The 26,928-nt window shown below is 46.1% G+C and overlaps 1 long non-coding RNA gene across 1 annotated transcript; it reads left to right on the forward strand.

Annotated features, from left to right (window-relative positions):
• The first annotated feature begins 5,289 nt into the window (after positions 1–5,289).
• On the forward strand, positions 5,290–26,717 carry LOC139044165 (uncharacterized). The gene is made up of 3 exons (XR_011501210.1): positions 5,290–5,442; positions 6,690–6,815; positions 26,568–26,717. It is a non-coding gene; the product is annotated as an uncharacterized lncRNA (long non-coding RNA).
• The last annotated feature ends 211 nt before the right edge of the window (positions 26,718–26,928 follow it).

Below are 26,928 nucleotides of genomic sequence, written 5' to 3' on the forward strand. Positions count from 1 at the left end.
GGTCTTTCTCAGAGTCATATGCCGGATCCTTATCTGAAGAGCTCTCTGGGTCACTCAACAGATGAGCTTTTGGGCCGTTCTCTGGGCCATGCCCCTGATCCTTCCCCATCTCCTTCTCTACCTGAAGCAGTTCTGAACCCCTCTCATGGAAGCTTTTGGACTGGCTCAATCCAACATTTAGATCTTTGTTCACCGAGATCCGTGAGAGTCCACGATTGCTCTCTGCCTTAGCTATCTCTGAGAAATCTCTTGGAGGCATCATCAGTGACAGACACTCACAGATCCTGCGGGGCAGGCCCCACCGGTGTTGGATGAGCCTCTTTCGAAGGTGATGTTCCAGTTTCTTCCTCAGCTCATCACTGAGAGGAAACTCTACGGGAAGGATGGAGATGGAGGCATGGGCCTGGGAGGCCCGATGGTAAGGAAAGTTGGGAGCTGAAGAACAAAATTCTTCCTGAGATCTTTGGACTACAGAGGGGGAACCCCACAAACTTTCCTGTTGCTTCTGCAACACTTTCCATTCCAGCTGTTGAATTTCAGATGAGGTGAGAGACTCTGATTCATCCTGGGGTCTATGGTGACACACTCCACAGATCCTTATCTGGGGTAGAGGACCAGATGGTAGGATTGGGAGTGGGGATTTAAGGTGGGCCTGGGACTTGACCTGAGTGAGAGGTAGGGGCTGGGATTGGGGCAGGGTTTGAGGCAAGGGTTGGGGCTGGATCTCAGGCAAGGATGGAGGTGGGCGCTGGAGAGGTACTGGGGATTCTTGGCCCATGGAGGCATTTGAGATGGTATTGAAAAGGAAGATTGTGGTGCAGTCACTTGAGTCACGGATAGCAGAGGGCAAGGACTCGCTGTGCAGAGATGGGAGACCCCAGAAGAGCTGCATACATTTTTCCTGTAAATGGTCCTCCCAGATTTTAGGATATGGGGGCTGCTCATGCATGTGCAGCTCCTTTGGTTTGCCTGCACTGCTCCAAAAAGGAAGGGAGAATGCTGAGTCACACTCATCAGCATTTGACTCTAGCATTTTCCCCGAAGGATTTAGTTGGTAGTCTGGCCTAATCTTTTTTGGAAAAGAACCCTTCTCCTTCTCCTTTTCCTTCCACATCAGGAAATCCCTCCTCTTTCAGACTTGTCTCTCCAGGAGTGCCAGGACATGAGGGCTGAGAAATGAGAGGTTACCAGGCTCTATAAGGTTAGCTGTAGGGTGTCTCTCCAGAGAGGACTCTGAAGAATGGAGGGCAAGAAACTCTCGATTAAAATCACATGGTGCCAAGGTGGAAGGTGCTAAGAACAAGTCTTTGGCAGAAGCTTGCCACCAGGATAATTCTGAAATTGACAGGCTTGAATGGTCAGTGCCTCTGACTGTTGGGACATAAGTGGACAACCCACCAGGGCTATCTGGAGATGAGTTCTCTGGAACAGACTTCAATAAGATGGAAACCGATTTAGATTGAGTCACAGTTAAAGGGTGGTCTGTCGGTGGTGAGACAGACAGCCTTGGTGGTGTGTGATGACAAGCCAGTGAATCAGTGGGATTGATTATCTGGGACAAATTTGGTAAGGGGTTAATATCTTGGGAAAGGGTGCGGTCAAGAGAGAAGATCGTATTCAGAGACAGAGTGGCCTCTGGTTGGAGAATAGGACCCGTTGCCTGGGTGTCATGTGGTGGCAGAGGGGGAAGGGCAAGGGGTTGGGGTGGGGAACGGTCTGCTGGGAATTTGGACTCCAAGGGAGGAAAAGGCTCTGGTGGCATAGAGTGACCCGGTGGTGAGGGTGAAAGAAAGTCAGCTAAGGGTGTCATTGGGTTAAGTGAGAGGACGGAGGGGGGCGGTGGGGAAGGGTCAGGTGGAGGGGATGGTGTTAGGTCTCCTGGAGGGACTTCTGAGAAGGCAGAGGACAGAGTGAATGATGACTCAGTCCCAGAAGCTGTGGAAGCCAGAGAGGACACAGAGGCGTTATCATCTTCCAGGTCCTCCAGGAGCCGATTGATCTCAGCAGTTGTGCTATTACACACCTCACAGGAGGGGTCTGGGCATAATAGTTGACGAAAGCGGGTGGTATCGAGAGGCCGGCCTAGGGGCCTGCGGGAGACAGGAAGTAGAAAACTGTAGCCCGGACCAGAACAAGGAAAGGAGGACCTGCTGGCCTGTCAGGGGAGGGGCCACCTGAAGCCTGCTGCCCCTTCACAATGCCCCACGTCTATGACTTCACCATACACTCAGCAGCCCTCACCCCAAGGCCTTCATTCACATACCCACTCCTATGGCAAACCCCTCCCATGACTACTGCAGGCTGTACTGAATCCCTGGAATTGCAGAGAACATGTCAAAGAGGGATCAGGAAAGAAAAGACTAGTCACCTTTTCAGAATAGAAATTAGCCTCCTTTTCTCCTCTGTTTCCCTCTGGTAATTTCTCCAACCTGGGAAACCAGAAGAGTGAATTACATGTAATAAAGGCAGAAGCATAGGTGTTACACAGGAGTCCCTTTAGGGGAGACCCTTGGGATATTAACGGGCTGTTAACTCTGAAAGCCCCAAGAACCAGTAGATGTGGTCAAACGGTCAATGATAATATTAATAAGGTTCACATGTGTTTGTTGCTTCATTTATAAAGTACTGTCACATACATTATCCCATGGGATGTTCAAAACCACCATGTGAGGAACATAGGTCAATGGTTACCTCGAGGAGTCTGATCATCCAGGAAGTCAACGTAGTTTCTACAAGGTCAGGAGACAGAAGTTCTGACTCTTGACGTCTCCCACGGCCACCCACTGGGCAACACCCATTGTCCAGGCCCATCACTGCTTCATGCCCAGAGCTGGGCAGAGCAGGAATCTGAGAAATGTCTCGGGTTCTGACTACCTTCCCATGAGCCTTTCCTCTGAGGCCTCTATCTTCTGAGAGGGACTCTATCTAGCGACTGACATCCTCAGAGACCATGGACCTGGGACCTCATGGAGAGGACAGGAAGGGTCACCCTTGGAGAGCTCAGGTGGGATAGGTGGAACCTTACCACTTGATGTTCCACCTCTTCTTCTCCTCTTGGCTCTGCCCTGACGCTGAGAACAAAAAGAAAAGAATGAGGAGCGAGGACTTAGTTGGCTTGCTCCTCTCTCTAGGAAACTCAGATATTCATCCAAGATTAATGTCACTCTCCATTTTTATTACTAGCACTTTGTGTTCTTTCCCTTTCTGAATTTCTAAAGGTGATAAGATACTTTCAATTTTTCCTTCTTTGAAAAACTCGAAGGAGGATTTTTGGCTAGAGTCCACACTTGATATTCTCAGTCAGAAGTCCTCTGCTCAAGGAAGGCATAGACTCTGAGGCCCACAGTCACATCTGTGCTTCCTCAGATAGGACCCTGTATCCTGGGACAGAGCTCACACTCCAGTGTCTGCTCAGAGGCTCAGCCCTGCTCTCCTGATCTGCCCAATACAAAGGACAGTTTGGTCGAATGACGCCCGACATGGGAACGTGACTCATGATCCAGTGTTGGGAACAGTGTTCTCCTACACAGATCCCAAACTCTCTAAATAACCTAATGCAGGGCCGTGAAATCAGTGATGGGATTTTATCCAGGAATCCTCCACCACACCCAGATGGTCTGTGAGTTTTAAATGGGAAACAGTCCCAGCTGAACCCCTAGTCCTGCCTGGCCTATTCCCCTAGAAGGATGATGTTCTATCCTCTATTCAGACTTGCCATCTTAGGAGTCTCTCTGGACCAACTCATTTAAAAATGTGGGACTAGAAATGGAAACAACAATAAAAAATCCCTGTTGGTGGCTTGCCCAGGGATCCTTACCTTTTGGTAGATTTTGGTTTTCCAGAAGGTTGGTAAAGATGGAATCCCCACCAGGAAGCACAGGAACAGAAGAAGCAACCACAACCCACACACGATGGTGAGGTTGTGGTCACTATCTAAGAATGTTGAGCAGATGCTCAACAACAACTCAATATGGCTATTCAGAAATGAGAGAACATTCCATTGACTGAACTCCATTTTCTGAATCGCAAGGCTGCCTGAGGCAACTGAGCTCTGAGAGTGTCCACACTTGCCTATAATCCCAGGCCTGCATCACAGAGCACTGAAGAGTCACAAAGGGTTTCAGAGGGTGGGGGAGGGGACATGAAGAGGGTGTGCCCATGGCCCCTTCCCCCCACCAGCCCAGCTGATCTCTCCATCCATCCTGGGCCCTCCAGGTCCCTCTGCCCTACCCTGCCATCCTATTTTCCAACTCTGTCCGTTCATCATATCATACAATTACATTAATGGAATTTTCTGCCTGTTCCACCTGTACTCCAGATATTGCCTGGGCCCCCTTGACTGTTTGGAGAGCTTGACTTTGGTTTCACCAATTCCACTGCCTCAAAAGTCTGAAATGCTCCCTGGAATTTTTGCTAGTACCCAGACATTTATACTCAGAATCATATATGTCCTCAAATCCATCTTTCCTTTAGAATGTTTTTGCCTTACATGAACCCTGATATAGAACTTAAAGTTCTTTACTCATTTGGTTTTGTGAATGTTGAATAACAAATTTTAGTTTCTTGCTTCAGTCAGCCTTTACCGTCTTCAGCCAGTGGGGCTGGCTCAAATAATTGAAATGAATAATTCATTATTCAACATTCACAAGACTAAAATCAGTACGGGCATACCTCACTTAATGAAAGGGACATGTTTTGAGAAATGCATCATTAGGCACTTTCACTGTTGTGTGAACATCACACAGTGTACTTACACAAACCTAAGTGGTAGAGCCTACTACACACCCAGGCTATGTGGTGCTACCCGTATGGGACCACTCTCATGTATGTGGTCCATTAGTGACCGAAACATCGTTAATATTGTTACATGGTGCGTGACTGTGGTGGATGACAATGACAAAATGGAGTACCATTTTCAAGGCTTCTAAAATGGAGCTGGGAGGCCATTAAGGAAGTGGGGCTTATGCTTGTACACCACATCCACCACCAGACGTTAACTGAACTTTTGAGCTTTACCTGACAGCAGAGGTCACATCTTGAAGTATTTCCTCATTCCAAGAAGGGGCAGTCTGCCTAGGACCAACTATGTTCTGGCAAGTCAGCTCACCCCATGCCAGAACCAGTCATTAACTGTTCACTGTAGAGCTTTGTAAGCCTGTGTCCTTTCCTTTTATATACCCCTGCCTCCTTTGTCTTCCTAGGAGCACATTTGAGCTTCTACTCGAATCTACATCTCCTGAATTGCAATTCTTGAGACCCCAAATAAACTTTTTGGTTCTTTTGCAGTTTATGCCTCTTATTTGCTGACTTTACGTGGTGACAGAAGTGGGATCCCTAGCTACTGACCTTCAATTCTGGTGCCACTTCACAGACACAAGCAAGGTGCCTGCAAAGAATCTTTTGTGCTCTGTCGTCTCCTCCTGGTGGCTCTGGTTCCTGGTGGTAAGTCCTCCTGGGCCTGGACCACCCATTTTTGGTAGAGGTCCAGACTCTTTATGTAGGCGTCCTTTGATACTGGTTCTGGCCATCCTTCCATTGTCAGCTTTGTTAGAAACTTCTGTTTCTTTCACTCCTTTTCTGGGCCTTTGATCCTTTGGTAAGTTCATACAAATGAGAAGTCCATTTTCTAAGAGGACCACCGAAGAACAGCCCCACTCTGGGACTCCTGCTGGTTTTGTCTTTAAAGAATACAGACCTTCTACATGTAGATTTCTGTCCCACTGGGCTCAGATTACTCAGGGTGATTTAAAGCTTCGCTGGCCTAAATGGGGCTCCTTTGAAATACCTAAATTGGTTTATCTGTGCACTCAATTGGAAAAAGCCTATCAAACCAAACAAATAAAATGGGAAACTTTTTAAAATTGGTATCTTGAGGCCTCTAAATGAAACACTGAAAAGGACACTTCCTTGCAAGCCATAACAATGTCATAACTAAGAATTTCAAATGATTAAATGTAAATGCCATCGAGAAAAGAATATTAACTCCTCCTGTATTTGTCAGGGTTCTCTGGAGAACCAAGGAGATTATCTATATATATATAATATATATTAATATTGATATATAATAGAATATATAATCCATTGTATCTATATTTAAATTCATTTATTTAGTTCTATAAATTACATATATACACATAAAATTTATATATAAAAGAAACTTTGGCCTCGCCCCTAACTGCCTAAAAGAATTTAAGACAGAAGGCCTGTTCCAGGAAGGAGCTGTCAACGTAGGGAACTCTAGATGTGGTAGAGAAGAAGGTACCTAGCCGGGCCCATTTTACACAAGTTCTCTCTCATTTGTTTAGAGATGGCCCAGCAAACATTTGGTTTCCTGTCTCCTTGTGAATCGGCTTCCTCCTCTTTGAAGTCCCAAACCATGACCCCCAACCCCGCGACTTTGTAAAATATCTAAACCCTAACCATAGAGCTGGCAGACACGCTGTAGACTGAGCAGCAGCATGAAGACCAGGGTCAACCTGATGACATTGTGGGTGGGACTACTGGCTGTTTGTCCACATCCTTGTCCTGGGTGCCCAGGAAGGCAGTCACCCAGCAACTTGCAGTGAGGTGTGGCGTGTGACTATGTTTCAGCCAATGCAATGGGAGTGGAAGTGGTGTGTGCCATTTCCAGGTTGGAACTTTTGAAAGCAGGTGTGTCTTCTCCGTGTTCCTTCTTTCTCCTTGTGCAGATTGGTTGCAGACAATGATACAGGCATCAGGAATGGCAGAGCCAAGAGACGGGAATTCATGGGTGACTGACACACCCTGTGGAAGAGAACCACCTGCCCAACACGAAACCCACCTTGGCCTGTAAGGTAATCACACATAAATTTCTACTCTCTGGTTATTCTTTTTCGGGATCTGCTTGTTATTTTCTTAACTATTATGGAAATATTTCAAATATGCAGAAGAGTACATAGTATGACCTCTATCTCCGGCCCCAATACCCAGAAAGAACAGACGTTAAATTCTGCCCTATTTGCTTCCGATGTTGCATTCATTTGCTGGGGCTGCCATGACAAAATACCACACGTAGGGTGGCTTAAACAATAGAAATTTATTTTCTCACGGTTCTGGAGGCTGAAGTTCAAGATCAAGGCGTTGGCCGGTATAGTCTCTTCTGAGGCCTCTCTCCCCGGCCGCTTCTCCCTGTGTCCTCAGACGGTCTTCCCTCTGTGTGTGTCTGAGTTCTAATCTTCTCTTCTTACGTGACTATCAGTCACATTGGATTGGAGCCTACCCATGTGACCTCACTTTACCTTAATTACCTCTTTAGAGGCCCTCTCTCCAAATACAGCCCTATTTTTAGGTCCTGGAGTTAGGACTTCAACATATGAATTTTCAGGGACATGATTCAGCCCACAACGATATCTCTGTTTTTAAGAAGCAAAATGTTGCCGTCACACCTAAAATTCACATTTCCATCCCGTTCTCCTCCCTCCCTCATCATAGGTATCAATATCCTAAAATTAATTACATTCTTTATGATTCCAAGAATATCCATGTGCATGGCTCCATTAACAAAAGATTACATTTTTATGCAGAGTCAAGACATACATGTGTATGTCTCCGTTAACAAATTCTTACATTGTTATGCACTTAAAAAATGTGCAGGAACAGCATCACACTGCACATGTCCTTCTTTGATTGGCTTTGGGCTATAAATGGGGAAGGAAAAACAGCAGCCGAGGGTAAGAGAATAAATAAACGGCTTATGCATAAAAACCCAAAAGGACAGATTTCCAAGAGCATCCAGGTTGGTGACCACGTGCAGGTTCTGGGAGAGTGGTTACCTGGAGAGGGCGTGGAAGCTCAGTGCCCTTTCCCCATGTCTTGCCCTGTGCGTCTGTTCCATCGAGCTATTCCCGAGTCATATCCTTTTCTAATAAACAGGTAATCTAGTAAGTAAGAGGTTTCTCTGAGTTCTGTGAGCCACCCTAGCAAATTCGTCGAACCGGAGTAGAGAGTCTTGGGAACCTCCTACTGACAGCCAGTTGCTCAGAAGCATAGGCGACAACCTAGACTTGCTGTTGGCACCTGCAGTGGGGGCAGTCTTGTGGGGCTGAACCCTTAACCTGTGGGGTGTGATGCTGTCTCTGGGTACATAGTGTCAGAATCGAGTTGAGTTGTAGGACACCCAGCTGGTGTCCCAAGAATTGCTTGTTGGTGGGGGGGACTCCCCCGACCCACAACCCCACACACATTGGAATTGGTACCAGAACCTAGGAACAAACTGTGAAAGATAAGCATCTTAGCTTGGGTTCCCATAACAAAATGCCATAGCGTGGGTGACTTAAACAACAGAAATTTATTTTCTCACCATTCTGGGGGCTGGAAGCCTGAGAGCAGGATGCCAGCATGGTCAGGTTCTGGCGAGGGCTCTCTCCTCAGCTTGCATAAGGTCCCCTTCTCACTGAGTCCTCAGATGGTGGGGTGTGTGTATGCGTGTGAAGAAACAGAAAGAGAGATCTCTTCCACTTCTGATGAGGCCGCAGTCCTATCTGATTTAGGTTCCACCATTATGACTTCATTTTCACCATAATTACTTCCTAAAGACCTTGTGTCTGGACATGGTCACAAGGGGGGGTCAGGGCTTCCATATATGAATGGTGGGGAGAGAGAATTCAGTCCATAGCAATAAATAAAGAGCAAATAAATAGAAACAAAGGTTTGGCATTTCTCTTTCTCATTTCCTTTCTTCCTGACTTTACTGTCTTGCTCTTTGTCTAGCTTCTTGAACAAGTAGCTCATTGGTTTCTAATTTTTCTTTTTAGATACGTATGTTGAAGGTATCTTTCTTCTAAGTATTGTTTAATTCCATCCACCAGATTTTGTCATGTAGTGCTTTCAGCTATAAATATTTCCTGAGTTCCATATGAGATCCCTTTCAATGCAAGGTTCTATAAGTTCCCAGCCATTATTATTATTTTCTCATCTGTCGCTCCTTTTACAAGTATGTAATGTTCCTCCTTGTCACCATGTTGGTTTTGTCTGGAGCTTTACCTCCAGATTTCTATAGATATGCTTTTTTATTGACAGGTAAAGGACAAAATGAGGAAATATTTTTGCTATATATAAGCATGGTATCTGTCTACACTCCTGGGACAGTGTAGACTTCTAATCTGTCACTTATCCACCTTTGTGAAAAGGAATTCTAATATTGGCTCACTGAAGTCATTTTGGTCAACAGCACAGGAAATTGGTAATATGTATGTGTGGGGACCTGGAAATGGCCACCCCAAGATATGTCTCTTTGGCATCAGGATTATTTGAGGCTGATTGCTTTTGAGAAACTGGGACAGGGAAGGAGGAATGGAACTTGCCCTTTGTTAGGGCACATTTACATTTGTAAGGTAAATCTCTATCTGTAAAAGTTGCCTCCCTCCCTGTACCAGGAAGAAGAAAGGAGATGACCTTCTCTCTAAAAACTCTTAATCAATACCAAAGGCAAGGACTTAAATCTGCATTTTATTGTGCTAGTCTGGTAACCTCCTGTAACTGACTTTCCTCCCCCTCCCAACGTTGGCATTTCTTAAGGATTAAGCATCTTTCCTTAGGCTAGGAACTGATTGCTGAGCTCACCTGTGACCGCCCAGCTCCAGACAATCGACTTGAGTCCTGCTATGCCCACTGAGATAGCAGACCCACTACCTGCTGTGTCCATCAAGTGCCGACAGGGCAATCTTGTGACTATTGTGGGAGGGACATTTCAATCACATGTGAAACACCCCATTTGGCGGTATATAACCACTATGTGCACCCCACTTCTTTGGTGCCCTTTCTTCCTTCGGGAAGAAAGGCACCGGGCCACGGTTCCTCATAAAGCTTTGTCCAATTTTCTCTTGCTTTTCTGTCTCATGTGAATTTAATTCGTTCTCCAGCCAGACGAACCCACATTTGGGAAGAGGAAATGTCTTCCTCCCCTACATATGTTTTCACCAGTCAGATAGTCCATGTTGTGCTGTATTCACAACAAACTCCTAAGTCTCAGCTAAAAATAACCAAGGTTTATTTCTCGAACATGCTCCATGTCATCAGGAGCTGGCTCTGTATTATCCTTGCTCAGTCTGGAGGATTGAGTAGATGGCAGCTAAAAGATGCTCGATCCAACTTCTTGCACAACTGCCAGGCAGGAAAAACACACTCCTACTGTTTGCCAAAGGTTTGTCTGGAAGAGACAGCCTCATTTTTGCTCAAGTTTCATTTGCCAAAGGCTCACAAAGTCACATTTGACTTTAAGGGGCCAAGAAGATACATCCCTTCTGTGTGCCAGAGAAGAGCCGACAATATTTGGTGAACGGCAGTAATAATAACTATACACTGTGCTCTATTGTGTCTTCCAAAGCTTATTTTTGCTTTTTGTTTGTTGATTTTTTCAAAAATTCCCTTCAGTTATGTGAGTTACCGTAAATCCTTCTAGTCAATTTCTTTAATAAGAAAACTGAAGTTAGCCAGAGTTAGCTTCTTTTGCTTAAAAAAAAAAAACAACGGTCTAACGCATTAGACTTTGCGTTATAAATGTTACTGAGCAGCTTAGGAAAATGAACTTCAGTTTACACCTTGGGCTGGTCTTCAAGAAAGGGTACACACCGATTTTTGAAGGATAAGGTTTTAATAGGAAAAGAAGCAGGGCATGGCATGAGCCAATATTTAGATCCGAATAATTATTGGTGACTGCAGCATGTCAGGCAGGGAGCCAGCTGTTTTTGCATATGCTCTCTAAGTCAATTTTAATTCTTTATAAGAACAATATGAGGTGACTCTTACTATTCATCACTTATATATGCAGAAACTGAGGGTCAGGGAGGTGAAATGACCTGTGCAAAAGTCACTTAACTAGCAAATGATGGCTTTGTTTCAAGTCCATCATCTGATCAGGCAGAGGTGAAAGAGAAGAATGCAATGTGTGTTTTTGGGTAGTGGGTACTGTTCGGTTTGGCAGGACTGTGGGATACATGAAAGGCGGAGGGGCCCTTGAGTGCTAAGGCAGAGAGTTGGAGTCTATCAGGTAGGCAGTGAGAGGAAGGTTTCCGCATCAGAGAGGGCACTGGTGGAGCCATGCCTCAGAAACATTGATCTGCTATTGTCCTCTACGATGAAGAGAAATGAGGCACGCTGGAGGCCTGGAGACCAGTTGGAGGAGCATTGTAAAAACTCACATAGGCCTGAATGGGCATGGGTGTTGGCAATGGAAAAAGAAAAAAGTATTCTATCGAGTCTCCAGACGCCCAGGAAATTGCTGAACGAAGTCTGAGTTCTCCCTATGTAGATAGCTCATACTTTTCATTATAGATTTCTCAAGAACTTGCTCCCAGGAGAAACCCTGGATGGAGAACAAAACAGGTAAGTGCCCAAGTGAGAAATCTACAAAGCTCCTCTCCCCCAAAATCACCTCTTCCCCATCTGGCATGTCTGGTTCTGGCATGTCTTGCAGGTGGTCAGTCATGTCCATCACCTGGTTTCGGTGTGTGCGACACCTGTATCTGGTGTATCCGGCAGGTGTTTCTCACAAGACTTGTAGGTGGTTCAGACGTGTCCAGAAGGTGGTTCTCGCGTGTCGGGCACCTGGTTACAGTGTGCCTGGCATGTGGTTCAGGATTCTCCATCTAGTGGTTCAGGCTGGTCTAACAGGTGGTTCAGGTGTGTCCAGCCGCTGTTTCAGCTGTTTCTGGAACCTGGTTCTGGCCTGTGCTGGACCTGTTTCTGGTGTATCCATCATATGGATCTGGCATGTCCAGCACAGTGTTTGGGCGTGTTCAGCAGGTGGCTTCAGCGTACTGGGCGCCTGGTTCCATCGTATCTGACCGTTGGTTCCGTGGTGTCTGGCAGGTAGTTCCTGTGTGTCTGGCATATGGTTCCAGTATGTTCTGAAGGTGGTTCCGGCGTGTCCGACTGGTGGCTACCATGTGTCCGGAACCTGATTCCTTTGTGTGTGGTTGGTGCGTTCAGTGTGTCCAGGTGTTGGTTCCGGCGTGTTTGACAGTTGGTTCCCGCATGCCTGGCGGGGGATTCCAGGCTGTCTGGCAGGCTGCTCTGGCCTTTTCTGGAAATTGGTTCTGGCGTATCCAGGACCTGGTTCCGGTTTATCCAGCAGGTGATTTTGGCATGTCCGGCAGGTTGTGCTGGCGTGTTAGGCTGGTGGTTCCGGCTTGTCTGGCAGGTGTTTGTGGCATGGCCAGCACCTGGTTCTGGCGTATTCGGGAGGTGGTTTCAGTGTATCTGGCACATGGTCTCGGCATATCCAACAGGTGGTTGCGAAGTGTGTGACAGGTGGTTCCTGTGTGTCTGGCATGTGGTTCTGGTACGTTCGGAAGATGGTTCCAGCATGTCCTTTGGGTGCTTCTGACATGTCTGCAAGGTGGTTCTGGCGTGTCAGTGTCATGGTTCCAGTGTGTCCGGTGGGTGGTTCCAGGTGGTTCTGGCGTGTCTGGTGGGTGCTTCTGGTGTGTATGGCGGGTCATTCAGGCATGTCTGTATGGTGGTTCCAGAGTGTGCGGCAGGTGCTTCTGGCATGTCTGTTGGCTTTTTCCGGCTTCTAAGGGGCCTGGTTCCAGTGTATCCGGCAGGTGATTTTGGCTTGTCCAGAAGGTGGTTCCAGCGAGTGAAGCAGGTGGTTCAGGCGTGTCCAGCAGGTGGTTCATGTCTGTCAGTGATGTGGTTCCGGCATTTCCAGCACATGGTTCTGGCACTCTGAGAGATGGTTCTTTCATGCCCGTCATGTGATTCTGGAGTGTCCATCAAGTGGTTCTTGTGTATCCGGCAGGTGATTTTGGCGTTTGAGTCAGATGGTTCTGGTGTGTCCTGCAGGTGCTTCTGGCACGTTTTGGACCTGATTCTCACATCTGCGATGGGTGGTTCCACCGTTTCCAGATGATGCTTCTGAAGTGTCCAACAGTTGGTTCCAGCATTTAAGGCAGGTGGGTCACACAAGTCCCGCCCGAATCATTCGGCTGAGGCACGAATGATTGTCCTTCCACATGCTTAGGAGGAGAGAGACAATAGGATTTTAACCAACCACTCTTTGGAAGTTAAGAAAAACTCGCTTTCCACAGTGCTCTTACAGCATACTGGCAACCTCTCATGCCGCCCTTGTGCATGGGTGGAGAGAGTGTTCACAAAGCAGCTATGGAAGAAAGGCCAAGTTTGCTCAGCAGAGTCCTACATTGCCCTAAAATTGCAAGGCACGAAACACTGCCTCCAACCCTCAAGGGGAGATGAGCAATAATCCATCTTGCTTCCAGCTCTTTAGGAAGCTGAGAAAGAACTCACTTGCCACACTGTTCTTATAGTGTACCTTGAACATCTCATACAAAGGCACCTGAAATGCTGTTTATTTGGAGCCCTTAACTCATTGCTTTAGAACTTCTGCTTTTGGGGCATTTCCATCTTGCCAACCCGGCTCAGACAAAATGCCTACATCTTCTCCTTAAGCAAGGAGGCTGAGGCCCGAATGATTGTGCATCCACATGCTTAGGAGGAGAGAGACAATAGGCTTTTAACCAACTGCTTTTGTGCACTGGAGGAGAGAGTGTCAGAAAGCACCTATGGAAGAAAGGCCCCTTTGCTCTCAGCAGTGCCCTACATTGCTCTAGAGGTGGAAGGCACAAAGCACTGCCTCCATCCCTCAAGGGGAGACAAGACACAAACCATCTTGCTTCCAGCTCTTTAGGAAGCTGAGAAAGAAGTCGCTTTCCACAGTGCTCTTATAGCATATTGGGAACCTCTCATACACAGGCAGCTGAACGCCATTTCCTCCCAGCCCTTAACTCGCTGCTTTAGAACTTCTGCTTCTGCCACATTTCCCTCTTGCCAACCCGGCTCAGGGGTAATGGCTACATCTTCCCCTTAAGCAAGGGGGCCAAGGCCCGAATGATTGTGATTCCACAAGCTTAGGAGGATAGAGACAAGAGGCTTTTAACCAACTGTCCTTGTGCATTCGTGGAGAGAGTGTCAGAAAGCCCCTATGTCAGAAAGGCCCATTTGCTCTCAACCATGCCCTATATTGCTCGAGAGGTGGATGGCACAAAGCACTGCCTCCATCCCTCAAGCGGAGACAAGCCACAAACTGTCTTGCTTCCAGCTCTTTAGGAAGCTGAGAAAGAACTCACCTGCTGGATATGCTTGAACCAGGCACCTTAGAGGCTGGAAAAACCCGACAGGCATGCCGAAAGCACCCGCCAAACACTCTGGAACCACCACACAGACATCCCATAATGACCCAGCAGACTCACCGGAAGCACCCACCGGACACACCAGATCCACCTGGAACCACCCACTGGACACACTGGAAACATGAGTCTGACACACCAGAACCAACTTCCAGACATGCTGGAAGCACCTAACGGACAGGCCGGAACCATCTTCTGAACCTACCAGAACCACATGCCACACACTTCGGAACCACCTGTTGGATATCCCAGAACCAAGTACCAGATACACTGAAACCACCTCCCAAATATGCCAGAACCAGGTGCCAGACACGCCACAAACACCTGCCACACAAGCTGGAACCACCATCCTAACACGCCAGAACAACAGGCTGGATACGCCAAAATCACCTGCCAGATACACCGGAACCAGGTCCTGGATACGCCAGTACCAATTTCTGGAAAAGGCTGGAAAATCTGCCAGACACGCCAGAATCACCCACCGGACATGTGGGAACTAATTGCAAGACAGGCCGGAACCAAAGCCAGGACACTCTGAAAGCATCAACCGGACAGGATGGAATCAGGTCCCAGACACACTGTTGCAACCTGCTGAACATGCCGGAACCACCTTTCGAATGTACCAGAACCATATGCCAGACACACAGGAACCACCTGCCAGACACCATGGAACCAACTGTGAGATACACCGGAACCAGGCTCCCAGTATGCTGAAGCCACCTACCGAATATGCCAGAACCATGTGCCAGACACGCTGGAACCATGTGACGGATACACCAGAAACAGGTCCAGCACAGGCCAGAACCAGGTGCCGGACACGCCTGAAACAGCTGCTGGACACACCTGAAACACCTGCTAGACCAGCTTGAACCACTTGACAGACAGTCTGGAACCACATGCTGGGCACACCAGAATCAGGTGCCCGACATGCCAGAACCACCTGCTGGACACGCCTGAAGCACCTGCCAGTCTTGTGAGAACCACCTGCCAAGAACTCCAGAAACAGGTGTTGTACACGTCAAAACCAGGTGCTGGACATGAATGAACCACCTTAAAGAAATGCCAGAACCAAGTCCCAGACACGAGTGAGTCACCTGCAAGACATGCCAGAACCAGGTGCCTGACATGCTGGAACCACCTGCCGCTCACGTCGAAATCACCTGCCGGATACGCCAGAACCATGTGCTGCACAGGCGGGAATCACGTACCAGACATGCCGGGACCACCTGTTGGATATGCCAGAACCAGGTGCCTGATTCACTGAAACTACCTGCCGGGCACACAAGAACCAGGTGTCAGACAGGCCTCGACAACCGACAGGGCACGTTGAAATCACCTGCATGATACCCCGTAACCATGTGCCAGAGAGAATGGGACCACCTGCCGGACACACCGGAGCCACCTCTCAGATATGCCAGAACCACATGTTGGACACGCCGGAACCATCTCCCGGACAGACCTGAACCACCTGCTGGACACGCCAAAATCACCTGCCCGATACGCTGGAACCAGGCACCTTGGGTGCTGGAAAAACCTGGTAGACATGCCGTAACCACCCGCCACACACTCTGGAACCACCACACAGACATGCCAGAACGACCCGCCAGACACACTAGAAGCACCCACCAGACAAGCCAGAACCACCTGGAACCAAATGACGGACATGCTGGGACCATGACTCTGACACGCCAGAACCAACTCCCGCACATGCCTGAAGCACCCAACGGTCACGCCTGAGCCATCTTCCGAACGTACTAGAACCACATGCTAGACACTTCGGAACCACCTGCCAGACACTTCGGAACCACCTGTTGGATGTGCCGCACCCAGGTACCAGATACTCTGAAACCACCTGCCGTATACGCCAGAATCAGGTGCCAGACATGCCACAAACACCTGCCACGGAGGCCGGAACCATCAGCGTAACACATTGGAACAACCTGCTGGACACGCCAAAATCTCCTGCCGGATACACCAGAACCAGGTCCTGGGTACACCAGAAGCAATTTCTGGAAAAGGCGGGAACAACCTGCTGGACACACCGGAATCACCCCTGGACATGCGGGAACCAACGGCCAGACATGCTGGAACCAACACCTGGACACTCTGAAAGTACCAACCGCACACGATGGAATCAGGTCCTGGACACATGGTAGCCGCCAGACGGACATGCTGGAACCACATTCAGAGCGTACCGGAACCACATGCCAGACACGCAGGAACCACCTGCCAGAAACCATGGAACCCACTGTCAGATACGCCGGAACCAGGCACCCAGTACGCTGAAGCCACCTGCCGAATATGCCAGAACCATGTGCCAGCCACGCTGGAACCATGTGATGGATACACCAGAAACAGGTACAGCAGAAGCCAGAACCAGGTGCCTGAAATGCCAGAACCACCTGCTTGACACAGCTGAACCACCTGTCAGTCTTGTGAGAACCACTTGCCGGATACACCAGACGCAGGTGTCGCACATGCCAAAACCAGGTGCCAGACACATCTGAACCACCTGCCAGTCTTGTGAGTACCACCTGCCAGATACACCAGACACAGGTGTCGCACATGCCAAAACCAGGTGCCGACATGACGGAACCACCTGCAAAACATGCCAGAACCAGGTGCTGGACATGCTGGAACCACCTGCCGGAGACGTCGAAATCCCCTGCCGGATACGCCGGAACCACATGTCACATGTGCTGGAATCGCCTACCAGACATGCCGGGACCACCTGTTGGATACGCCGGAACCAGGTGCCTGATTCACTGAAACTACCTGCCGGACACGCCAGAATCAGGTGTCGGACACGCATGGAAAACACACAGGATATGTCGAAATCACCTGCATGATATCCCATAACAATGTGCCAGAAAATAAAGTACCTAGGATGTGTGAAATCCTATTGAGGCATATTCATATAATGCATTTATTATCATCTTTCTCACTTTTTCTGTTTTATTGTTATAATTTTTTTTTTTTGAGGAAGATTAGCCCTGACTAACATCTACCACCAATCCTCCTCTTTTTGCTGAGGAAGACTGGCCCTGTGCTAACATCCATGCCCATCTTCCTCTACATTATATGTGGGACTCCTGCCACAAAATGGCTTGATGAATGGTGCATAGGTCTGCACCCAGGATCTGAACCGGCAAACTCCAGGCCACTGAAGGAGAACACGCAAACCTAACCACTGTGCAACCAGGCCGGCCCCAAGTTTTCTGTTTTTTTAAAGCAATTTCAATTCTTGCATTTGTTTCACCAGCAGTGGTATCATCATCTTGGACAGTTTCCTCCAGAGTCACAGTATCTAAAATTTGGAGCATTTCTGTTGCTTGTTTGGATAAGTGATGTCAGAATGTCTAGTAAATCTTCCCTAGGAGAACTGTCTAAAAGACGTCTCAATTTAGCAACTGCAGGGACATGTATATTCAACATTTCAATCGATAGTAGTTCATTTTTGTAGAACTCTTCTGATAATTCTCCCAGCTTCTCTTTAGTTTTACAGGTGTTGAAAAATCCCTCAAGTCAGTCCAACAGTTCCACTTTAACAGCAGGATATGACTTCTCTTTTAAATCTGTACCATCTGCAAACAGCACAGGCGTGTGGTCAACAAAAGTGAGTGGGAATTGGGCTGGGTACTGCCCACAATCTGAACCATCAGTGCCGCGGCCCCAATCCTGTGCAGTGGTGGCAGATCCTGAGTATTGCTGGCCAGGTAGGTCATGCTGGGGATGAGACTTAGGATGGGGCTCTGCAGCCCTCGAGCAGGCAGCTCCACACCAGCTGCCAGTTGCAAGTCCAGTCCACACTGGGTGCACATGGGGGAGCTTGGAAGCAGGCAGCCATCTGGGTGAGCAGCAGCAGGAAGTGGATGAAGGAAAATTATGGGAAGATGAAGGGAGAAAATGTATAATAAATAAAGCTTGCCTTGTTATGCAGATAAATCTCTCAGTTAAAAAAATTCTCTAGGGGTTGGCCTGGTGGTTCACTGGTTAAGTGCGCACGTTCCACTTTGGTGGCCTGGGGTTTGCCGGTTCTGATCCCAGGTGCAGACATGGCACTACTTGGCACGCCAGGCTGTGGCAGGTGTCCCACATATAAAGCAGAGGAAGATGGGCGTGGATGCTAGCTCAGGGCCAGTCTTCCTCAGCAAAAAGAGGAGGATTGGCAGCAGTTAGCTCAGGGCTAATCTTCCTAAAAAAAAAAAAAAAATTCTGTAGGGGCTGGCCTGGTGGCACACGGGTTAAATTCACACATTCTGCTTTGATGGCCTGGGGTTCACCAGTTCAGATCCCAGGTGCGGACCTACACAACACTTATTGAGCCATGCTGTGGCAGGCATCCCACGTATAAAGTAGAGGAGGATGGGCACGGATGTTAGCTCAGGGCCAATCTTTTTAAGCAAAAAGAGGAGGGTTGGTGGGGAATGTTAGCTCAGGGCTAATCTTCCTCCAAAAAAAATTCTCTAAGAGTCATTCTCTTTCTGGTGCAGATGCTTTTACTAATGGAAATTTCCTTTAGAAACATAAATTTCCTTTCCAAAGAGGAAGTCTATCCTTCATTTAAAGCAGTCAAGGTGGAGATCAAGAGTTTTTCCTGCATCTGCGGGCTCTCGATTGCTTTTGGCTCCAAATAATTTGTATGTCAAAGTACCATACTTTGGGCATCTTCAGCATTCCTTCAAGAAGAAACAACTTGTTCTTGGAAGTCTCTGTCTCCTCCCCAACCCAGATGCACTCAAGCTGTTAGAGGCCAACAGCAAACAGGGTTCTGCCTCAAGAAGCTTTGGGGAAGCCTCTTCACCCTCAAAGGCCTGAGACACACGAGAGGGATAGATCACTGCAGGTTCTTCAGCCATTGAAAATAATATAAACAGTTCCATTCTCATAAATTTAACAACTTGAAAACAAGGAACAACTTACCAAAAATTTCAAACTAACAAAACTCAACCAAGATGATAGTATTTTCCTCAATCGGGCGCTGCTAGCCAAGCTTTTTGCCACAAAACTCAAGACTTGGATTCATGGGACACACCTGAAGAAAGCACAAACTCTGGGGGGAACTGCACATCATTTGGTGACTTAAAAATAAAGATTTCTCCAAATGGAAGCAGACAGTATCTGATGCGAAGGTTTCCAAGGTGTCTGGACCAGGTCTGTTGGAAGTTTGTCTGCCAAACCTTTGAGGATGACATGACACTTCAGATCATCTCCAATGCCTATGATCTTGATAACATGCAAACTTCAGGTAAAAAGTGCCAGAGAGTTCTCCCTCCTCTCACTCCGTGTTCCTCAAATGTGGCCACAATAGGTTTCCAATCTGTGTGTTTTTCCTCCAACCTGGGACATGACTCCCAGAGAAGCTCCTTCCTGGCCTCGAGGGACGAGAGGCTACTGAAAGTGGAAAAATCTGACTGCAGATCAACAGTGCTTTCAGAGAAAGATGGCAATCAAAATGGGGACATGTGAAAGTTAATAAACGGAAACGTAGTTGAAATAGTGTTGGAAGGCTAATAGAGGGAGTTCTCATGCCCTATGTCAAAGGCGCAGTGCAACAGGAAGAATAAAGACATCCTCTTCCTGACCAGTCAGAAACTAACCCAAGGAGAGACTGTCACAACTCTGCCGATGAAAAGCCACTGCCCTCAAGACTGTGTCCAATAGCCCCCACAGTTTTCCCCACTCTGAGATAAAAGAGCTTCTCCTCTCTTCCTTGCTGGGTGCTCCTGCATGGCTTGCCATGGTTGCACACTCCAAATGGCTATTCTTTGCTAATCCCAGATAAACCAATTTTTGCCAGAGAAATAACTGGCTGTCTATTTGTTTAAGGGCAAGACTTGTTAATAGGCAAGAGATGTAGAGAAAACATTTGATACAATCCAACTCCTGTTTGTCATAAAATTTTCTAGCAAGTTTGAAATAGATGGAAACTACTTTCACTTGTTGAAGGTCGTCTACAGAAAATGCACAGTTGACTTCATGCTTAACAGGGAAAGACTAAATGATTCTCCCCACAATAAGGAACACGGAAAGGAATACCACTTTCACTACTCTTATTCAACAAAATACTGAAGCTTCTGGCAATAACAGAAGTAAAGGAAATAAAAGCCATAGAGTTTAGAAAGGAAAAAATGTAACCATTCCTAGTTTCATTGTTGTCTGTGTAAAAAAACTCTGGGAATCTACAAAAAAAAAAAAAATCAGAACTAATACATGAGTACAAAAAGTTCACCAAGTACAAGATCAACACACAAAAGACCATTTTATTTCTACAACTAATGATGAACCTGCAGATGATAAACTTGAAAATGCTGTATTATTTAGAACCACTCCGAAGAACATGAAATATTCAGGCATAAATTCAAGAACATGTGTACAGGATCTGATGCTGAAAATTATAAAATACCGATTACAGTGATTAAAGAAGATGCAAATAAATTGAGAGCCTTACTATTGTCAAAGACAAATGCAGCAGAAATTAGTTAAAGTGGTGAAAGCAGATTTTATTCAGTAACAGCTGACAGAAGCTGAGCTGCGCTCAGATTTGTACGGAGGTGAATCTAGAATTTTAAAGACGGAATGAAGGAGCAGGGTTCAGGGGCTCAGTAGAGTCAAAGAAGTAAAAAAGTACAAAGGTTGGTCAGTGTAACTGTGATTAGACCCACTGTGTTCGTTACTTTGCAGTTATCAAAGTTAGGATTCTATCCTCACTCAGAAGTTGAGAGAAAGAGGCTCTATCTGTCTTAATGATCGTATTTCAAAGGAGTGGCTCTTAGGTCCTTTAGAGAATTGTGAGAGATACATATCTACAGTTGTAAGCCCTCTTTAGTAAATACTCTAAGAAGGGGGATCAGAGGCCTATAATTGGGTGTTGACTAAAATAAATAGAAAATTTTTCTGTCAGCTTTGAGCTCTCAGGAAGGCATTTTAATGGTGGGCTGGAGTCATTCCGGTTACACAGACTTATGCAGCTAGAAGCCACGCCAGAGTTTGGTTGAGTCTCCTCCTGGTGTGGGGGTTTGGAAGGAGTTGTTATGTGCTGAGAATTCTGCAGTCCTCACCATGTTACTGGATAGAATAATGAGGACAGGTCTCAATTATCCCCAAATTGATCTATAGGTCTAATATTATTCTAATAAAAATTCCACCACAGTTTGTAGACAGAGACACCTTTTTCTAAAATTTATATAGAAAGGCACATAGCTGAGAGTAGCTAAAACAATCATGACAGGAAGAATAATGCAGCAGTAAACACTTTAACAATATTTAGTATTGCCTTGTACATACTGTAATCACAGCATCATCATTTTCATTGTAGGACAGCTACATAAATCAATGGAACAGAGTAGAGAATCCAGAAATGGACCACAGAGTTATACCCTAGTGATCTCTGACACCAAGAGTGAACCTTAATGTAAATTATGGACTTTGAGTGATAATGATGTGCCTATGTATGTTCATCAATTGTGAAAAGTATACTACTCTGATGAGGGGTATTGACAACAGAAAGGTTATGCATATGTGGGGGCAGGGACTATATGAGAACACTGTGTATTTCATTAAATTTTGCTGTAAACGTAAAACTGCTCTAAAAAATAACATCCATTGATTTTTTAATAGGCAATGCAAGAATACCTTGTAGTGATAAAACTGGTCATTATTTTAGCTGTGATGGATACAGAAACTTGCACATCTGATAAAATTGTACAGAACTAAATACACAGGAACAAATTAGTACAAGTGAAACTGGAGAAATCTGAATAAGATAGTGGATTGCATCAATGCCAACAAGCTGGCTGTGGTATCGTCCTATAGTTTTGCAGAATGTTATCATTGTAAGGAACTGGGTAAAGTGTACACTGGAACTTTTGGAGTTATTCCTTACAGCAGTGTAGAATCTACAATGATCACACTATAAATTTCAATTAAAAATAGTTGGCAAATGGAAAGTCAGTCTATGTTTTAAGTTAGGAAGTTTCATTAAATGGTCAGTCCCATTACTTTATAAATTGAATACAATGCCAATAAAAATTTTAACGAGCTTTTCTGTTGAGTTAGATAAATGATCCTACATGGAAAAAATAAACGCATAAGCTAAGCTAGGAAAATATGGACCAGGAAGAACTCTGAGGGAGGAGCTGGTCTATCACACGTTAAAAATATTGCAGAGACTGTAATGCGACAGGAGAGGATTGTCGCATGCACAAGAAGAGGAGAGAAGGGAAAGGGAGGGGAGAGGGTGGCAGAGGTCAGGGGAGTGGGGGAGGGGTGGCCTGATTGGAATTTGTTGACACGGGGAAGCTGGAGCTCACTAAATAGAAGGCAGGCATCCTATGTGATGGTTTAGGGAGCACATGTGGCTTTCTCTGGCGGTCCTGTGTTGAAAGCAGAACGAGAGTTTTGGAAACTGGCAGTTACTGACCAAGTGCTGACTGTTCTGTGCTGAATGCTGCAGGGGCTGTGACTTGGCTTCTTGGGATGTTTGCTTCCCACGTTGGGGGGTCAGAGTTATACTGTCATATATGATCTGTCCTTTGTCCATTTGTATATTCAGTCTCAAAAAAACAGTTGGTGCACAAATTCATCAGTTAGCTCGTCATTAAAAAATAGTCTCTTGGAAAGTTAAACCTTCGAAAGTTAAAAAGATGAAAATGTTAAAAAGATGAAAGATGCCAAATAAGTTTTATAGATGAATATGAAGAAATTGAATGAGAATCTCAAAATTATCCTTCAACAGATTAGGGTGTCATGAAACAGGTTTCTCAAAGTCCTATATTAACATTATTTTCTAAAAAAGAAATTTGGCAAAATGAATTGAAGGAATTAAAACGTCCTTAGCGTTGACTTCATGTTTACACTTCTAGTAATTTACAATCAGGAAGTAATTCTAAATAGCAATACGTTTTATCTCCTAAATTGATTTTTTTGTGTAAATTATTGATTAAAAAAAGAAAAAAAACGAAATCAAATCTCCAGCAGTGAAATATATTTACTTGAGAATATATGATGCAAACTATGTTTCAGTAGAGTGTCATTTTTATTATCAGCATAGGAGAAAAGATGAGTTATGGAAGGGATTCTGCTCATGCTCAGTTATTTCCTTTACTTAACATTAAATCTTGAATAAAGTATAATGTCAAGCTGACTCATTTACTCCTTCATTTTAAAAGCTGAAGACTATTTCCTTGGTTTTTAAATAATGAGGTGTAAAGGAGGGGGTGAGGTGTTGAAAATAACTTCCACTGAGATTGACAGTAGCAACTGCTCTTGATTTTTTTTGAGAGTTGTGGGGTCACCCATCAAAGCAGGAATGCTATTTATGTTGAGAAATTAACAATCTGAATTTTATTAGAAATTTTGACTTTTATGCACCCTCAAAAAGTAATTAGGAATTTATTTGAATTTTTAGCTCTGTTGAGGTATGAGTAATAGACAAAAAATGCACACGTTTTCTATATGTGTATTGATTAGTTTGGACATATGCATACACCCATCATATCATCCCCACAACCAAGTGCTGAACACATCCATGACCTCCAAAACTTTCCTTGTGATTTTTGTGTGTTTTTTTAAGCTTAGGAATTTCATGGATTTTAACCTAATGCTCAGATAAAAGAGGGAGAAGATGAGGTGTACGTTGTTTCATTATGGTACCTTAAGACATAGACTTTCAACATACACATGACTTCTGAAAAGCAACATTTATTACTTTCACAATGAAATATTTTCTCCTATTTCCTTCAAATATATGGCCTTCTTATTCTACCCCCCACCCACTTCCTTTTTGAGTAGGGACTCAGGAGAAATTTCCAATGGTACTAACAAACAGGGTCCAAGGGGTGGCTGCCCCTCAGCCCTGCAGGCTTTTCCCTTGTGAGAAGCGACCACTTTGCACATGTGTGAGCCAGTGTGGAACAGGACAGAGTATGTCTGCAGACTGGTTCAGCCTGCTGAGCCCCTTTGCTGCTTCTAACCTATGGCCACGAAAAAGGCTAAATGGAGGGAAATTAAACTTTGATGTGTTGATGATTGAAAAGGAAAGTGCCTTGCTCTCTAAGGGATAAAGTCATTTGGAGGAAAATCAAATAACTATCATAGTTATTTTTTCCTATCTTATTTTTCCGCTGAAGCCACTAGATATTTCAATCTTTCTGACTTCCTAACAGAATCCAGTAGTACTTTCCTTTTCTAAGGCCAATGAACTGTTATGTAAGGGGCTTCTCTTGCTTTTTCCAAACCCTCCTGGGATTCTGTTTATCTACTGTTCGTTTTTCACCCCCTGCTTTTCAGATTGCTTTGTTCACTGTCCTTGTCAAATAAATGTGGCTCATTAAAATAAGCAGCATTAATATGTATCTCTTTCACGGCATTTTATCTAATAAATATGCTGAAGATTTTCTGTATTCTGCATGTGAATCCTTTGTTGAATATTGGAACTGGGACAATCTCTTCGCATCCTGTGACTTGCAAATTCCCTCTTGTAATGTGTCTTATGATGAACCGAAAGCCTAAATTTTAGTGAATCCCAGTTTACCGATATTTCTTGTATGGAGAGTGTGTGTGTGTCTTCTTTGAGAAGTTTTTTCTACCCTGTGGTCCCGAGGATGTTTTCTTATGTTGTCTTCTAGAAGTTTCATTATTTTACCTTTCCCCTTTAGGTCAAAGTGTCCAGGAATTGAGTTTTGTGTGTTGTGAGGGTAGGGCTCAAGGTTTCCTTTACATCCATATGCCCGTCTCTACGAGTAATAACAGGCAGCATTGGGACAGGTGGACACAAGCCTGGGAGTTAGGGGTCCTGTATTCTCAGCCTTACCCTCCCTTTAAAGCACCCTCTGAACGTGGGCAGGTGACTTTCCCAGTTCTCCCTCCTCTCAGACTCCTTCCTTCCTCTCTTCCTCCTATCCTTCATTCCTCCCTCCCTCGCTCCCTCCATTCTTTCCTTCCTTCCTTCCATCTATCCACCCGAGCATCTGTCCAGGTATCAATCTGTCCAACTGTCCTCCTGCCTGTTCGCCGGTTTGTCCTTCTTCTCTCCTTCCATCCTCTTTCCTCCCATGTCTCAACTTCTCTTCCTTGTCTTTGTTCTTCCTGCTTTCCCTGTGACCCTCCATTTGTCCGCTCTTCCTCTGTCCATCCAGGTATCCCCTCTATCTGTGCCTCTACCTGTCTCTTTGTTGCGTCTCTCTCTTCTTCAAGCACACTGTCTCTCTTGGGTTCATCTCACTCACAGGCTCGAACATCCCGCTACTCACACAATCCCTCCTTCTGTCACTCACATTTATGGCTCACCTGTGAATGGTTGTCCTGGGACAGCCACTGTTGGAGTGCAGATGAGCCTGTGGGGCTTCACCCACTGTGTGGGGTCTCTGTGTCTCCCAGACGACAGCCCTTTCCACAGCTCCTGAGCTGGGCAGCATGTTCCTGCCTACTTCCTCATTGCTTGAGCAACCAGAAGCCACCACAGGCCTAGGGGGCCCCTCTTCCTTCCCCAGAGGAGCTCTCTAGCCCCACACCTCAACTGACCAATTCTTACTGGGCAGCTGGGAAGCCGAGGTGTGCAATTCTGCTTTGAGGGCAAGCATGCTGATCACAAGGATTATACCAATATTTCAATCTGACGCAGCCCTCAGAGAGCCCCTGGTCTTGTGAAAGTCACAGAAAATTCTAATACAAGGTGGGATGTTTTGAGGAGAAGCACCTGGCATCCTTTGGGTGGGAAGAGCTCTCTGGAGGGAGTTTTGCCCAATTGGGGTCTTTAAGAAGGAGTAGGAATTATATAGGGAAATAAGGTGTGGAGCGTGTTCCTGGCAGAGGAAATTGCATGAGCAATGGCCCTGTAGGCAAAAACAGCATAGTGTACGGGAGAAGTGACAGGAATTTGGTTTGCCTGAAGCACAAAGCCTAACTCAGAGTGAATGCATCAATGAGGCTGAAGAGTCAGCAGGAGCCAGATGTGCAAGGGCTTTGAGTGCCAGGTCAAGAAGTTTGAACTTAACCCTGAAGGCCTTAGGGAGCCATGGGTGATGCTAGAGCAGGAGTGTTCTAGTGAGATCTTCATTTCAGAAAAATGCTTCTAATGTTCAAGGCAGAGAACATCCTTTAGACAATGCATCCAGTGAGCATGTTAGGGTGTTGGTTCCGGTGAGAAAAGATAAGACCTACCTGGGACGTGAATGAACAGAAGGAATGCATTGAGGAGCAATCTGTAGGTGCAGTTGGTGTTACCGGCAGGGGAGGGAGGAGGAGCTGAGAGATATGCTGGCTTCAACTTGGATGAGCGCAGCATTGAGTGGTGGTTCCACTGGGAGCAAAGGCAACAGATGATACTGAGTTCAGGCTTCTGATCTGGTCTCAGCCCAGCTCTCAGTGATGGCCATCTCTCTCCCTCTCTTCTTGCAGCCAAGGGGCACGACCTGAAGGCCCTCACACTCAACTCCACCATCTCCAACATCCAGTATTTGACAGACATGAGCAAGAGCTCAGCCACATTGAACTCCACTGAGAGAGTCCTGCAGCACCTGATGAGACCCTGGTGCCAGCAGCTCCCGGCAGGATGAGTCCCAGCCAGGAGCACCCCACCTGCTGTCTCTCCTGCTCGTCCTCCTCCTGCCTCCTCCCCTGCTTGGATCCTTGTTCAAGAAGAGCAGCCTGGGCCCCTTGTCTTGGGCTGTAGACTGATCTCCCTCAGGGAAGTCCCTTTTCTGAGCATTTGAGAGTCATGAACACTTTTGGTGACCACCCCAATTATCACTCTTCCCAC

This window comes from Equus asinus, unplaced genomic scaffold (genome assembly GCF_041296235.1).
Source record: "Equus asinus isolate D_3611 breed Donkey unplaced genomic scaffold, EquAss-T2T_v2 contig_645, whole genome shotgun sequence".
NCBI classification, from domain to species: domain Eukaryota; kingdom Metazoa; phylum Chordata; class Mammalia; order Perissodactyla; family Equidae; genus Equus; species Equus asinus.